We start from the raw sequence: 15625 nt of genomic DNA on the forward strand, positions 1-15625 counted from the left end.
CCCTGTGAGAGCAAACGCCGAAAGAAACAGCGTTTTTGAAATCAAGCAGCTCATAAATGCCACTCTACGAGTTCGAAAGAGCCTAACTGTCCCGTATCAAGTAGCATAATGCCTCGTGACGCTAAGAGCGTACATGCATGCTGGGTGATGTTTAGCGACGCCGACTTTCCCTCCTAGTAAGAAGTTCATTGCCGCTAGGCGAAACCTCAGTCTACTTCGGACAGCGCACCAAAACTTCAGATTCGCACAAGCGTCTGGCGGCAGCAAGCTCTTGAATTTGTTCAAGTGAAGGCTGAGGGGACTGAGGTTCACTTTTTTCACCCTTGTCTTACTTACTACTGAGGTCACTTTTGTTTTGTTGCTTTTATTTTGAGGCGATATACGTGCACTTCTTTTGAACACAATATGCACTCCTAGGCAGACGCATGTTCAGAGCCCAGATTGAGATCTATATGCTGCTGTATCGCAGGCTATCAGTCATAGGCTCCGCTCAAAGGAAGCAATTACCCGCCGCCACCGCAGGTCGATCGACCCGAAGTTGATTGCAGCGCCGTGAGCGTTACGCGCAGACCATTATTAAGTTGTCAGCGCAGCGAGACGCAAAGTGATCGTCCCAACTAAGGCGTCTGGTGCGTCGGGAGGTTTGGTTTGGTTTGGTTTGTGGGGTTTAACGTCCCAAAGCAACTCAGGCTATGAGAGACGCCGTAGTGGAGGACTCCGGAAATTTCGACCACCTGGGGTTCTTTAACGTGCACTGACATCGCACAGCACACGGGCGCCTTGCTTTTCGCCTCCATCGAAAAGCTGCCGCCGAGGCCGGGATTCGATCCCGCGTCCTTGGGAACAGTAGTCGAGCGCCGTAACCACTGCGCCACCCCGGCGGGGCAACTAGCGCTTTGGGTCTCGTGATCGAATGCTATATATAGCTGAATAATAAACTAGAATTAGGCTCTCACCAGCCGAGTCATGTTCTGCAATTTTGGATGGCTTAAATGTATTGTTTCAACTAGATGGGGTTCAGGTCAAATTAACACATTTACACACGCTAGTAACTCTGCAAATGCCTCCTTCCTCCTCGAGTGCTTGGCTTCACTCGGTTTCGGCTGACTGCCAGGAGGCCCTGCCGAAGCGAGTGCTCCTTTTCACCAGGCCCATATTTCATAGCCTGATATAAAGCTGTTCTTCTACCCTTCGCTCATCCAGTCCCTTATGTGAAATTGGTTTGCAATTTCCCGGGGACCCGGTGGTAGTCTCGTTGTTCGTCGCGATTCGTCCACCTCCTGTGTCGAATCTCGGTCACTCGTTTTAACGGCTGTTTTGACCGTACCTCTTTTAAACGCGAATGACCTGAAGGAGCATTAGTGGAAGGTTCAGTTTTTTTAAAACAAAACATAAAAATTAATTGCAGACTGGAGGGAGATAGTACACTAGAAATATGGCGCTTCGCCTGGGTTTCGAACCATGCCCAAGGCAGAGATAAATTTCGTTGATCACTGCGTTAGCCCACTGCGCCGTGTATTTTCTTTTTTCAACATTTTATTTATTACATCCAAACAACGTTCTATGTACAAGAACTATGTATCAGTCAACAAACCCAGTCAAAAAAAACTACAGAACTTGGTCAAAAAATACGACAAAATATCCTGTAGTTCTGTCGTAACCATCAGATTTTTCCGTAGTTCTGTAGTTTTTCTGTAGTATGTTTCTGTTGTCTGTAGTTCTGTAGCACTTTTCTGTTGTAACTACACAAATTTCTGATGTCGCTACAGAATGTTCTGTTGTCACAACAGGTTTCCCGCCAAAAACCGCACAGAAATTCTGTCGTAACATCAGAAAATTTTCTGTACTTTTTTCCGACTGGGAAGTGCTGCAAAAGAGGTAATGGTGAGCCACTAATAGTGAGTGCCGCCACTAATAGTGAGCCCCTTAGTGCACAGTTTGGTCACGTGCTGAGCTGCCAGTCATTGACGCTGCATTTTGGATGTCATCGTCTTCACTTCCACTGGCAAAATTGCACAAAAGACCTTGGCTTGCTCCATCCTAATCAAATCTTGAAGCACCCGTGAAACACGCGGATAAACATTGTAAGACGTGGCAAAGCAAAGCTAAACAAAGCAGAACGTATTTAAACAAACACTAAATTGTGCTTCCACGTGTACATCCGTGCTGTATATTCGCTACAACAGAGTCAAAAATTCTGTTGAATCCCTGTAGACTGTCTATAGCGTCTATAGCGGAACTTTGGCAACGTGGGACCCAGACGTTACCTCCATATATCTTATAGCACAATTTGTCAAGTAACGGTGTCTCATGCAACATACATTAAAGACGACCAGCTTGCATTGAGGTGCCCGAGCACGCTATAGAACCTCCGGGCAGCCTAGACTGCGTCGCAATACCGCCTTCCCTTGAGTCAAACTGGTTCACTGTTAACAAATGCTTCATGGCGCAAATGGAACGGCAAGAAAGTAAGGCGTATACGTGTGCCTTACGGCGGTCCTCTACCAGGCCCGTTTCAAACTGTCCTTGAGCCCTTTGCGCCGTACAAAGAATTAGTGCGAAGCAGACGCCCCGTGGCCCCAAGTATCGCCCTGCTATTGTGAGCACGGAATGTTTAATGACCTGTGGTGCTTACCTAAAGATCGCAGTTGCGGTGAAGCTATGGTCGCGCACAGCATGCGCTTTCAAAAAGAGGTCTCGGGGGTTAAAGCGTTTAAATTTCTTGTTTATTTCATTACTTTTTCTCCGGGACAGAAACATTAAAGCGTTGATTATGGCGTCTGGAAGGCAACTGTTTTTGGGACAAGCTCAAGAACTAAAAATCAAGCCTGTATTCAGTCACCAAGGCTACAGACCTAGAGACCGCGCCCCATTTCACCACCAGGAGTGGGTGAGTGAGTGAGTGAGTGAGTGAGTGAGTGAGTGAGTGAGTGAGTGAGTGAGTGAGTGAGTGAGTGAGTGAGTGAGTGAGTGAGTGAGTGAGTGAGTGAGTGAGTGAGTGAGTGAGTGAGTGAATTGGCAGTGAGCGATGGAAAATAGTTTATCATCAGCGAGCAGGCGAGGAATTGAGAGAGTGTATAAGGGTGGGCCAGCAATGACTGGGCGAATGATCGAGTGACTGAGTGAATGTGTGGGCCATCGATGTGTAGGCGAGTGACTGAGTGAGCGATTGAGAGAATGAATGAGTTGGCCAGCATTGAGTGGGTGGGCCAGCAGTGAGTAGGCGAAACTGATATGATGCTGAAGTAAGCGATCGAATGAATGAGCCAGCAGTGATTGGGCAAGCGGTTGAATGAATGAACGAATTAATTAATTAATTGTGTGGACGAGTGAATGAGCGATTGAGAAAGTGAGTGAGTTGACCAAAAGTGAGTAGGCGAGTGACTGAGTGGACCAGCATTGAGTGGGCCAGCAACTGATATATGATGCGTAAGTGAACAAATGTGTGGACTAGCAGTGAGTAGGCGAACCGATTTTAGAGTAAGTGAATGGGCTAAGAGAGAGTAGGCGAGCGATTGAGGGAGAAGTGAGTGGGCCAGCGGTGAGTGGGCAAGTGTTTGATTGCGTTGACCAAAATAGCGGATGGTGGGCGAGCGACTGAGTGAGGGATTGAGGGATGAGTGAGTGAACGGATGAATGAAATGACTGAGTTTAAGTGAGCTATTGAGTGAGTGTGCAAGTAATGACTGAACGAGTCAACGATTGAGTGCGTGAGATTGATAAACATATATGCTCTTGAGCACGAGACAGGCTCTTGAGCAGGCGACCGGAACAGGAACAGGACTTGCTACTGCTGTTTAGAAGATCTGTATTGAAGTCACGTCAGGAATAACGGCTGAATGGACGTCGTTGCTTTACACCTCGTTGCCACCTCATTACACGTCATTGCCTTGCAAACGGTCTAGCACAAAATCATGGTTCCTTTATTACTGCAGATCGCGGCGAGTACGCAATCGCTCTTCCGTGCCACATCACTCAATACCAGACAAAATTGAGTGCGAGAGTGATATTCCGTGACGGCAGAATGGCTTATATTATACCAACTATAAGGCAATGTAGCCAGGAATTAAGAATTTGGAAACTCGTGAAATATGACTGCAATCATTTTTTTAGGAAACCCAAACATGCAAGGGAAACACCTAATTGATTGATTGATTTATAGGAAGGGAAAGGCGTGGTAATAGTCTCACTCGTTTCCTGTGAACACCTCAACCGCGCCGTAATGGAAGGAAGGAAGGAATGTGGGAGAGACAGAGGAGCCGTAGTGGAGGGCTACGGAGTAATTTCGACCAGCTGGGGATCTTTAACGTGCGCTGACATCGCACAGCACACGGAAGCCTCTTCGTTTCGCCACCATCGAAACGCAGCCGCCGAGGTTGGGTTGGAACTCGGGAACTCCGGCACAGTAATCGGGCGTCTTACCACTGCACCACCCCGGCGGGGCGGGGAAACACCTCAAAAACGGACAAAGCAAAATTTAGAGAGCGAGGGACGCCAGAAACGTTGCAGACGCACATCAACAGCCTCTAGTCGAAGTAAGGCGTGCACGTTTATAGCAGCAGTGGGGAAAGTTTTGTCCCCCCTTTTTTTTTTTCTGGTACCCATCAACGTTTAAGCGATCTTGGCGCGTAGTTCTACTCACTTCCTGTGTGCATCTGCCTTCCAGCCTGCAGTGATTCTTCGTTTGTTTTGTTTAAGAAATCGAACCTTCTACTAATGCTCCTGCAGGTCATTCGCACCTCAAAGAGACACGACCACAACTCCCGTTAAAAGCAGTGACCGAGATTCGAAAGCGCGGGTCTCCTTTCTCTGCTTCTGTGAATGGTGCCGGGGAAAAAAAAAAAAAAAAAAAAAAAAAAAAAAAAAAAAAAACCAGCGCCACTGCCATCGCCCTTTGGGTAACGGTGGCAAAAGCGTGAGTATTTCATTCGTATATAAGTGCACTCGGCAGTGTATGTGGTGTTGCCATTAACGTCTTTGTAGTCAGCCACAACGGCGACTACTACAACGACTGTGGCCTATAGCCACTCTCAGAGCCATTTTTCTTTTCTTTTTTTTTTTTTTTTTACCTAACCTGACACCGTCGACAGCCTTGTGCAGCGCATACAAAAAGGCACTCGACGCGGTGTGGGGGGCCGGTACTCCGATGAAAAGCGACTCCGTTCGCGTGACCGACAACGGGCAAGTAGCTCACGGCACAGTCGAAACCGCTTTCATATCCCTCCTCACCCACAAACCCCCCTCCCACCCTCCATTGGTGACCAACATCTCGCCCCACCAACTCCCGCCGCCGCAAATAGCCCCAGAGCATCATCGCACCACCATACCTACACAATCATTGGCGGACACAATATAACCACGCCTGGAAACAGTGAAACCAAGGCAAAACAAAACACAAGTGATAAAGCAGAAGCATCAGTGTGTCCTGCATCCGGAGTCAAGCGCTTCTTCAGTATATCCTCAATCGTGAACTCTTGCGTACTTGTGTACGCGCTTCCTTCGGTGTACACGGAAAAAGAGCGCGAAAACACGCCCGGTTCAGCAGCCCCACTTCCCTTTCTCGGCCAGCCGCGTCATTGTTTCCGACACAAAAGCAACGCGAGGAGGTGCAGTAGTAATATCGCCTCGGCGCGACACGAAAAAATGCCCGAGCTTGATGCATTGTGTGCGAGCGATCCAGTGTGAGCACGCTTGGTAGATACATGTGCGCGGGTATTTATCGGTGGTTGCAATCAGAGCGTTGCGCGACGGGGGGATATACGGACTACTACACATGTACGCAGACGGCGGAGGATATCAGGCAGGCTGGCAGACCAGTAAGCAGGTGGGCCGGGTAGCTGCAGCAGCGTCACCAGCGAGCGTGCACTTCCCATCAGCGCCCACAGTGTATACAGCTATATCGCATTACCACATCGATTACGTGCGCTGTCACCGCTTGATCGGGTTTCCGCCGGCGCCTCCGTTTCCGCGTACCTTCGCCACTCTCTGGCTGCTGGAAACTACACGCACGCACGGACGGTGAGAGAGCATATGTGAAGCAGAGCCTGTAACAGGGGGAGGTCGTACTAGCCGTTTAGTTAGATTCTTTTGGCTCGTTTGTTTTCCAGTGCCGCGAAACAAAGAGGGCGACGGTAGCATCAGCAAAGGATGCTTACTGCTCTAATGCAAGCAACACGTGTTTGCCACCACATTTTGTGCAATATCAGCATGATTGAGCCTTTTGTTGTGAAAGCAACACTGCACCAGCCAGCTCGGCTCGTCGCGTATGCTCGTGTGCCGTATAGCCACAAAGACGCAACGAAACCATGGCAGGAGCTGCCAACTTAGGTCTCTCGTCTCACATGCCTGCCAGGACCCTGGTTTTCCCGTTATTTCGACCACCTGGGGTTAAAGAACCCCAGATGGTCGAAATTTCCGGAGACCTCCACTGCGGCGTCTCTCATAGCCCGAGTCGCTTTGGGACGTTAAACCCCACAAACCAAACCAAACCAAACCAACTCCTATAGGTCACTAAGGCACGTTCATACGGCTTAGTTAAAGCGGCGCTTTATATGTGGGCTGGTGGCCTACGCTATCGCGTCATACCCTTAAGGGCGGAGCAAGAGGCCCCCATATTTAGATGCAATAATAATAATAATAATTGGTTCACAGGAAGGGAAAGGCGCAGTATCTGTCACACTTGTTTCTGTGGACACCTGAACCGCGCCGTAAGGGAAGGGATGAGGGTGGGAGTGAAAGAGGATAGAGAGAAAAAGGATACCGTAGTGGAGGGCTCTGGAGTAATTTCGACCGAGTGTTCTTCTTCTTCCTCAGCCCACATATAAAGGCCCGCTTTAACCAACCGATATGAGCGTGCCTTAGTGGCCTATAGGGGTAACGTGAATGCCAGGGTCCTAGCAGGCTGATTCTGACATAACGGTCTCATGTGAAACGAGGGACCCAAGTTATCAGCTCCTGCCAGGGGGCCATGGGCACGTACACGGCGCACCGCGACGAGCGGTTAGACATGGCATATTATTGCTTTCGCAATAATAAAGTAATATTTCGTTTGGTTTGGTTTGTGGGGTTTAACGTCCCAAAGCGACTCAGGCTATGAGATCAATATTTATTTCGGCGCTGTCGCGACATTTACTCGCCTAAAATCCGCCAAGGTGTGACAAGACAAGCACGCTCTACTGTTGGTAAACTTGGTTGCGCGCTCGATTTTTTTTTCTTTTTTAGAATCGAGTTTTATCCGACAACGAAGGGCCCTACAGGTAGACTGAATCCGGTTCGTTCAGCGCCGTACAGGTGATGTCATACGCGGAATAAAATACGAGATCTAAATAATGTTTAGCACTGCTATCTCTGAGTACGGTGACGGTGCCAGTAATTTCGACTCGCGCTGGTTCATCACTTGTGGCAAGGAAACGGGTATTAGCCTGCCACAATAACAACGTCCTAAATCGCGAAACAAAAAAGCCTGCCACATCGCCTCCCCGTTTATGAAAACGATATCCAGGAAGGCCTAGGCCACAAGTACTACGTGATTGATTGATTTATAGGAAGGGAAAGGTGCGGTAACTGTTTCACTTGTTTTTCTGTGGACACCTGAACCGCGCCGTAAGGGAAGGGATGAAGGTGGGAGTGAAAGTGGAAAGAGAGAAAGAGGAGCCGTAGTGGAGGGCTCCGGAGTAATTTCGACCACATGGGGATCTTTAACGTGCGCTGACATCGCACAGCACCCGGACGCCTCTTCGTTTCGCCTCCACCGAGACGCAGCCGTTGAGGTCGGGTTCGAACCCGGGTACTCCGGCACTGTAGTCGGGCGTCTTACCACTGCACCACCCCGGCGGGGCACAAGTACTACGTGACCGATGGTGTACGCGCTCTCATAAAGGGCGAGGGGCCCAGCTATATGCCAACTTTGTTTGCACGCGGCAAGAACAAACAGGTATATGGCCTTTCTTTTTTCAAAAATAGTTTTTTTTTAATTACTTCGCATCGTACGACGATGGTACTTTCAGACTCGCCGCTATTTATCGCTCCTGCTTCTCTTTTCTTTTGAAGCCATCGAAACCCTGCCTCCTCTTTCTCTCTTTCCGCTCCATTCTTTCGGCCCCCGCTGTGCTTTTCTCAACGCTCCGGCGCACGCGCTTTCAATCCGGGAAGCGCCCACAAAATGCGGCTGCACCCTCCGCGCGTCCTCGCCTCTCTCTCGGCCTGTGTTTGCGCTGCTACCCCCGAAACCGGACGTGGATTCTCCTCCGCGTCTGAATGGGGCGCGGACATTCCCTTTCGATGCGGCCACAGGGCGCTCATAATACCCAGCTGAACCAGTGACTCTCTCTGGTCCGAAAAAGCGCGGCATATGTATACCTCTACCTGTAGCATTAGAGGAACGCCGCCAACGCAGTCCCGAACTGTGAGCCTTTATTCCTTCTAGCTTTCCTGCTTGTTTTATTTCGGCCCGTTCTTTTCATGGCCCTTCTGTGTGGGAAAGTATAGAAGCTCTGCCTGCATCATAAGACCACCGATGAAATCGCCCCTGAAGCGAGAGGCGCGGGATCGCTCCAGGGTAGAATTAGTGCGCACTGCATGAAAGTGCTATCGAAATCCTTTTTTTTTTTTTTGTCCGCAAGTGGCGCAGTGTCGGATCCATAGAAAAGTGACCATTCGATTACATTCAAAGTAGCGCTATACACTGAAACATTGTGTAGTGTGACGTCACATAGGGGAAGTCATTTTTTATTCCCATATTCGAATGAGGGGTGGTGGCCGTAGCGTTATAAAAGGGCCCGGAAGAAAACCTTCCAAACCATGCGAGCGAATTTAGCCGTTCTTTTTATTTATTTTTTTTTTTGCGAGAAACAATTGTGCAGACCTTACATAAAACGTGTAAAGATACCTCTATATTAAAGAAAGCCCTGTATTTTTCGAAATATGCGAACTGATTGAAACCATATTAGCCGCTTCCTGGTAAAAAAAAAAAAAAAATGAAAGAAAGAAAGAAAAAAAAAAAAAGATACTTCTATATTTTATCTACAACCAGCCGGAGTTCTTCAGCGACGCTATAGTGAGCCTCGAGTTTCCTAACTACCTCCAGGAGGCTTGAGTCAACGCGGCTATGGTTCACTCTTACACGCTGATAAAAGGTATCTTCATCGAATACAACACTGCGGTGTGCTCGTATGCGTATGCGGAGAAGCTTTTCTCATTTGCGTCGCTTTTAGCACGCCCACGTCGCTCTCTTTCCGAACTGAACAACGTACAGCCATTTTATTTTTCTTGTTTTTCTTCTAGCATTTAATAATATGCAGAGCTTCAAAAGTTTGTTATAGCAATAATGGCAATGTAATTGCTCAGTTCTCCAAGCGCTCGCAGGTTGCACCTTTGTATTTGTATGTATAGCAAAGTCCTCACTGGTCGGTTCGCATTAAGAGCATTAGTTTAAAGAAATATTTCGCTAAGCTGTTTTTGGAAGCAATCGCCTAACTGCAACCACGGCTCCAATTCAATGTGAAGTTCTGACAAGAGCAGCTGCCCAAGCAATAACTCCGTGCTGGCATATTCGTGTAAGCCCTTTCAGAAAAACTAGGCTATAGGAATGGTCCAAAAATTCCAGAAAGCATGGTAAAATTTCCTAATGCCACTAATCGTATTTCCCCCTTTATTATGTTAGGATTTTAGTGATGTATCAAAGTATCGACGATACAGTACCGAGTATCTGTATCGAAACTCGATTTCGCTCCTGTATCTTTTATCGGCATCTGAAATACAATTTTTCAGGGTATCGAGTGTCGGTATCGAAGATACTTTTTCTCTTCCCACCCCTGGTCACGCTATAGAACTTGACCATTAATTCTAGGTTACATCTACACATTGTTTCAGCCTCCCCTTCCTGAGATACATTTAACGCGAATAAAAGAGCACAACGGTAATGTTTCATGGGAAAGATTGGCCTTTCAAAGCTGCCGGTCGGTTGTTACGATAGCACCGCGCCAATAGCCTGGCACGTGCGAAGAAGTGTGGGTTAGTTATACCGTAAGAGTTTCCATAAGCCATGTATGATGCTCAGACCAATGGTATAGTGCAACCTTCGTGCATGACGAACCTGACGGTGTATGCAATACACCTGCTCTACCTTGTTCCGTTTACCATCATGCAATCCTGATATGACGCAAAGCTACGTATGATATATTGTTTTGTCGGAAACGACTGTTGTAGTGGTAACAAAGTGCACAGGTGAAAAACAATGGCACTGCAAAGTGTCACGGTTAGGACCACTTCGAATTTCTTGCCGGTGAAATTAGTAACCCGAAAGCGAGCTGCCACTTTAATGCTGAAATCGAAAAAAGTGGCAGCGTACGCGTTTAAAAAGTTCGCGCTCATATAGGATGGCGCTTTTATCGGCTTTTACATGGTGGTTCCTCCGCAAGGCACCTGCAGCGAATTAATTATGCCAATATGGAATGGGCATTTCACCTATTCTCGCCTCTTTGTAATAATACGGTAACTAACGCTCTAACCGCGGGTCTACAAGGAAGAGACTTATTCCACCTCCGACTTTCTAGGCTGCCTTGCCTCAACAGAAGGGTACGCGAGATGTACTCCGAAGTGCGAAACACAATACCCTTTGTGAAGAAAGTGACAGTAGCTGTAGTAAAACGGCATCTGTGTTCACCACACTCAGACTCGCTTATGACGACGTCACCGCAGCTGGAATTCAACGAGCTTGATTACGATTCTTGGAGTTTCAAGTGACTGTCTGTTTCCTTTATGCCCATTTCATGAGATCCTTAATGACAGGTTTGTGCTAAGTGATAGCTAAAATGCAACCGGTTGTGACTCCCAGGATGGCATACTTATATCGCATGCCGCACACACCTGGCTTACAGATCTATTTTAGGTTAAAGTTCCTTTCTTTCATTTACATTTCTTTGCGTATGTACATTCTGCAGATTCAGCATCTAAGTAAAGTATCATTCTCCAAGTGTTCTTCAACGTAGAGAGAACCTCCCGATTCTAAAGCAGCCTCAGAAGGAAAGTGTAGCCATTCACTCCGCGTGAACCACAGCATACACGTGTGCAGCACCAGGCGGGGGTTACCTTTGAGTGCCCTGCATCAGAACCAAAGTCAGCAACAGGTCCTGTCTAATCGCAGTTACCGGACTTCTCTCCCTTTATACAAGCAACGTATGTTTCGACGGAGTGTTACCACCACTTCATTTAGCATTTTTGTACGTGAGCAAACATTCATTTGTTCAGCACCAGAAGCGAACAGATGCAGATATGACCAGGCATATTCAATAATATTGAAACCCCGTATCCTTGTGATTGCACTATGTAACATAATTTTCTGTCGGTCTGTATGTATTTGGAGCATACCAAAGTAGCATCTGGTGACGTGCTTCTCGTTGCAGTGTTTCACCCTCATCGACTTTACGCGGTTCGACCGTTATCATATTCGAGTCAAACAGCGACTGCTCTTCCTTCAGTAGAGTACGCGTGTACATCTTATCAGCATTTTAGTGCTCGTTAAACCACCCCCGTCGCACGCATCCCCGTCTTATCATGCTCCCGTTATTAGACGTTCTCAGAACCGGCGACAAGTCGGAGTTTTAGGTTGGCAGCAAGGTGGCGTGCCGGTGCTTGTGCTGTGCACACGCTGACACAGTTTCTTATTAGTGCGACTGTAGTACTATCATCATTCGGGTACGTCGTACAACTTTCCACTCTTGAGGCTACAATTTCGAACCTTTACTACAGAAATGTAGTGTTCTACGTGTGCAGCTCCCAATATTTAATTTGACGTGCGCAGAACCTGACAAACTGCACATGCTGAGCAAATTCGAAATACCTCTCGTATTCCTCAGGGATCTGAGAAACACAGCGAAATAATTACGGTAACATCAGTTAATTTGGAATAGGCATGACCTTCACAACACACGACAGGCCCAATATTGATTATTTTGTGTACGACCGGATTCGCACGGCTTCCACATCAGAACACGCCCGGTTATGAAATGGATTAAACGGTGCGTTCTGTGCGCATCCGGTGATAACAGCCCCAACAGCGCGGCTTATTGCGTTACAAGCTGAGCTGGATCGTATTTAAGAGCGTCCTCTGTTCTCTTGTACCGTTTGTTGACAAGCCAGGCACCACGCTGCTGTTTACTAGTGCGGTCACCGACACTATTGTGTGCTGACCCACGTGAAAGTCACCACCCAAACGAAAGAATAAAAGAACCTTCACACAACCTGCACACGTTTTCTTCATCAACGCGCGCAACCCGTGCGCTTATCTTCACAACTAGAGGAAAACAGACCAAACCTCGCAGCAAGGAAACCGATAACAATCACGTAGAGACACTGAGATACGAAACTTTCGCTACTCACAGTCAGCGGCCGAAACCGCCGGGCACAGGTGTTACGGCCACGGTTCTGCGGCAGTAAGACGACGTTGCCACGCGCGCGGCAGCAGAGCGCGGAACACGGCTGCACGGAAAGCCATCACTTCCGCGCTCACTCGCGCCCTCGCCACCAGCAAACACACACACGCACACACCGAGCAATCACCACGCTCTCACAAATCATGACAAGCGCGCGCGCGAACGATCACCACACAGCCAAGGGCAGGGTTGTTGTCGCGTCACTTGTAATAGACGGCCGCAACACCTCCCGGACAAATAGGCATCCTCACTTCGTCGTTGATCGCACAACTACAGGCGATGGTGGTGTCAAATTGGACGAGCAGACCAGGACAATCGAAAGGGTGTTCCTCGCCGTTTCAGTCACATGTTGTCACTCGGAACAACAAGCACCGCGGAGACAATACGTCTATTTCATTCGTAACCGTATCAAGGTGCGCAGAAAGCACCGCACCTTGAATCCGCACGAAAACGCGACTCCGATATAGCAGACGCGGCCGGCAGCCGGCAGGCTGTGTCGTCTGCACGGCTGACCCGACCACGTTGGCCGCCCATTGGTCGCTCAAGTGCGAGAGAGAAAGAGGAGTGAGGGTAAGGAGGAGAAAGCGCGAATTTGAAGCAACCGAAAGAGATGCAGGAGCACAAAGTGAGAAAGGGAGTGAGAAGAGAAAACGAAATAATGAAGCAAAAAACAAAGCTGTACGAGCTCGTGGTTGCCAGATGATAAGAGTTTTCCCCGCTGGTTTTGTTCTTACGCCTCCAATCTCTCTCCCTCTCTCTCGCGCGCGCACTCAGGAGCGCGCCATTTTTGTTCGTTTTTTTCTTGATCTTGGGGCGAAGCGCTTTAGCGCGCTCTGCCTAGCCAGCTGACAGGTTCGCCGTATATTGCTGTCTGTTTTTCGCTGGCTATAGTCGCCTTTGTTCTCGAGGCGGAAGCGGACGAAGCTCTCTTGGCATGTGATCTGCGAAAAGTAGTGTGTATGTAGTGTATGTGCACGCTCAAGCATATTGGCAAATGCAATGACTGGCACGACCAGAGCCAAGCGTGAAAAGCATCGGTACAAACAGGGTGGAGACTCCGAGCATTGCGTGACGCCGTTTTCGCGAATTTCGCACTCCGGCATTTCTTTAATCGGTTCGCGCTGACGCTTGAAGATCACGCAAGGCACCTTTTAATCGGCGGTATTTCAGCGTGTCCCCTCCCTCCTTCTTTCTGGCAATGGCTCGTTACACCGGCCTCGAGTTGCGGTATCCATTTCTTGCTGCTATAGGGCGTGGCTGGCCGAATTCCTCCTCAATAATTTTATCGGCGTTTCATTTAGAAGACATCGACGCGGTTGCTCTCGCCTCCCTATGTTGCTGTTTTGTTTTGTTTTTTTTTTTTTTTTTTTTTTTTCAGAGTGAAAAATGAGAGTTCGGGAGCCGATTAGGATACACGGCGATATAGATTATCGCCCCCTGTTTGACGAAGAACAATTTCTGTTGTCACGACGAATGGTAAAGTTATATCATTATTAATTATATAGCTGTTCGCTACAACGAATTTTTGGTTATTGCGGAAGGAAAGCTTGAAATCTATGACAAGAGATATGTTAAATAACACTATTACGTACACTGCAATACAAGGAATGAAGAAGCGCATGAAATAGGTCCCAGCTACTCTATGGCAAGGAAGGAAATAAAGTTTATGCTTTTGACCGAAGTAACTTGAACCGATGCAGGATTTAGGCACACTAGCGTAACGCTTTGGAGATTCATTGTTCGGCACAGACGTACCACAACCAGAACATGTACGTTCTCCACTTTATGTATCAATAACATAAACAATAAAAATTAAAAATAACGATACAAATTTATGAAAAAAAAAAGAAAAGGTGAGGTGAAAAAAAATGGCTGACGTTTTACCAAGGGCCAAAAAGGTCACCGCCATTGAGATCAGCGAACGTTTTTTTTTGCACCTATCCAAGGTCACCCTGCATGCCTTTGTTCTCTTAAAAGCCAGCCCTTCCAAACGACTGGTGGAAAGTTATCCGAACCCGACGATTTCGGATGGTATAGAAACAATACAGGCAGAGTCTGTTCGGGTGCAGGGGGCGAGGAAAGCAGTGTAGTCCAACCGAGCGCGCAATGAACCTTTTGTCTACCGTTCCGCTTCGCGGTTCAGCGGCCTTCATACAGCGTCTTCCCTTCCCCTTTGCCCCCTCGCTCTTCGTAGGAAAAGTGTGCAGAGGTGAAGAAAAGAGACGCCCACATAATGGCTGTAATCCCGGCCACACCGCCCCCGTGTTCCTTTATCGTCACTAGCTGCCATAGCATTTGAACTGCCACCGGGGGACCCGCGTGTTTCAGGCTGAATTCTTTGTCTGTTTGCTTCCCTGGTGCAGCGTCGGGCGTCGGTATAACACACACACACACACACACACACACACACACACACACACACACACACACACACACACACACACACACACACACACACACACACACACACACACACACACACACACACACACACACACACACACACACACACACACACACACACACACACACACACACACACACACACACACACACACACACACACACACACACACACACACACACACACACACACACACACACACACACACACACACACACACACACACACACACACACACACACACACACACACACACACACACACACACACACACACACACACACACACACACACACACACACACACACACACACACACACACACACACACACACACACACACACACACACACACACACACACACACACACACACACACACACACACACACACACACACACACACACACACACACACACACACACACACACACACACACACACACACACACACACACACACACACACACACACACACACACACACACACACACACACACACACACACACACACACACACACACACACACACACACACACACACACACACACACACACACACACACACACACACACACACACACACACACACACACACACACACACACACACACACACACACACACACACACACACACACACACACACACACACACACACACACACACACACACACACACACAAAATGCGGTACCATAGAGTAATGTGAAAAATGCGCGAACGGCAGATCCATTGTGGTCAGGATGATTTTGATCTAATTTCTATCTGTGTACACTGCGTAAAGTTATTGTT

General features: G+C 48.1%; 1 protein-coding gene across 2 annotated transcripts in view; it reads right to left on the minus strand.

The window, feature by feature from the left end:
* Rbp (RIMS binding protein) overlaps nt 1–12919 on the minus strand; it is a 375020-nt gene extending 362101 nt beyond the window's left edge. For both annotated transcript variants that reach the window (XM_084598275.1, XM_084598276.1), the window contains exon 1: nt 12379–12919. The gene's annotated coding sequence lies outside the window, so the exon portion shown is untranslated. The remainder of the gene's footprint in view (nt 1–12378) is intronic.
* Between the last annotated feature and the right edge of the window lie 2706 nt (nt 12920–15625).

Source organism: Amblyomma maculatum, chromosome 3, assembly GCF_055883805.1.
Source record: "Amblyomma maculatum isolate TAMU_Amacu chromosome 3, ASM5588380v1, whole genome shotgun sequence".
Classification (NCBI taxonomy): domain Eukaryota; kingdom Metazoa; phylum Arthropoda; class Arachnida; order Ixodida; family Ixodidae; genus Amblyomma; species Amblyomma maculatum.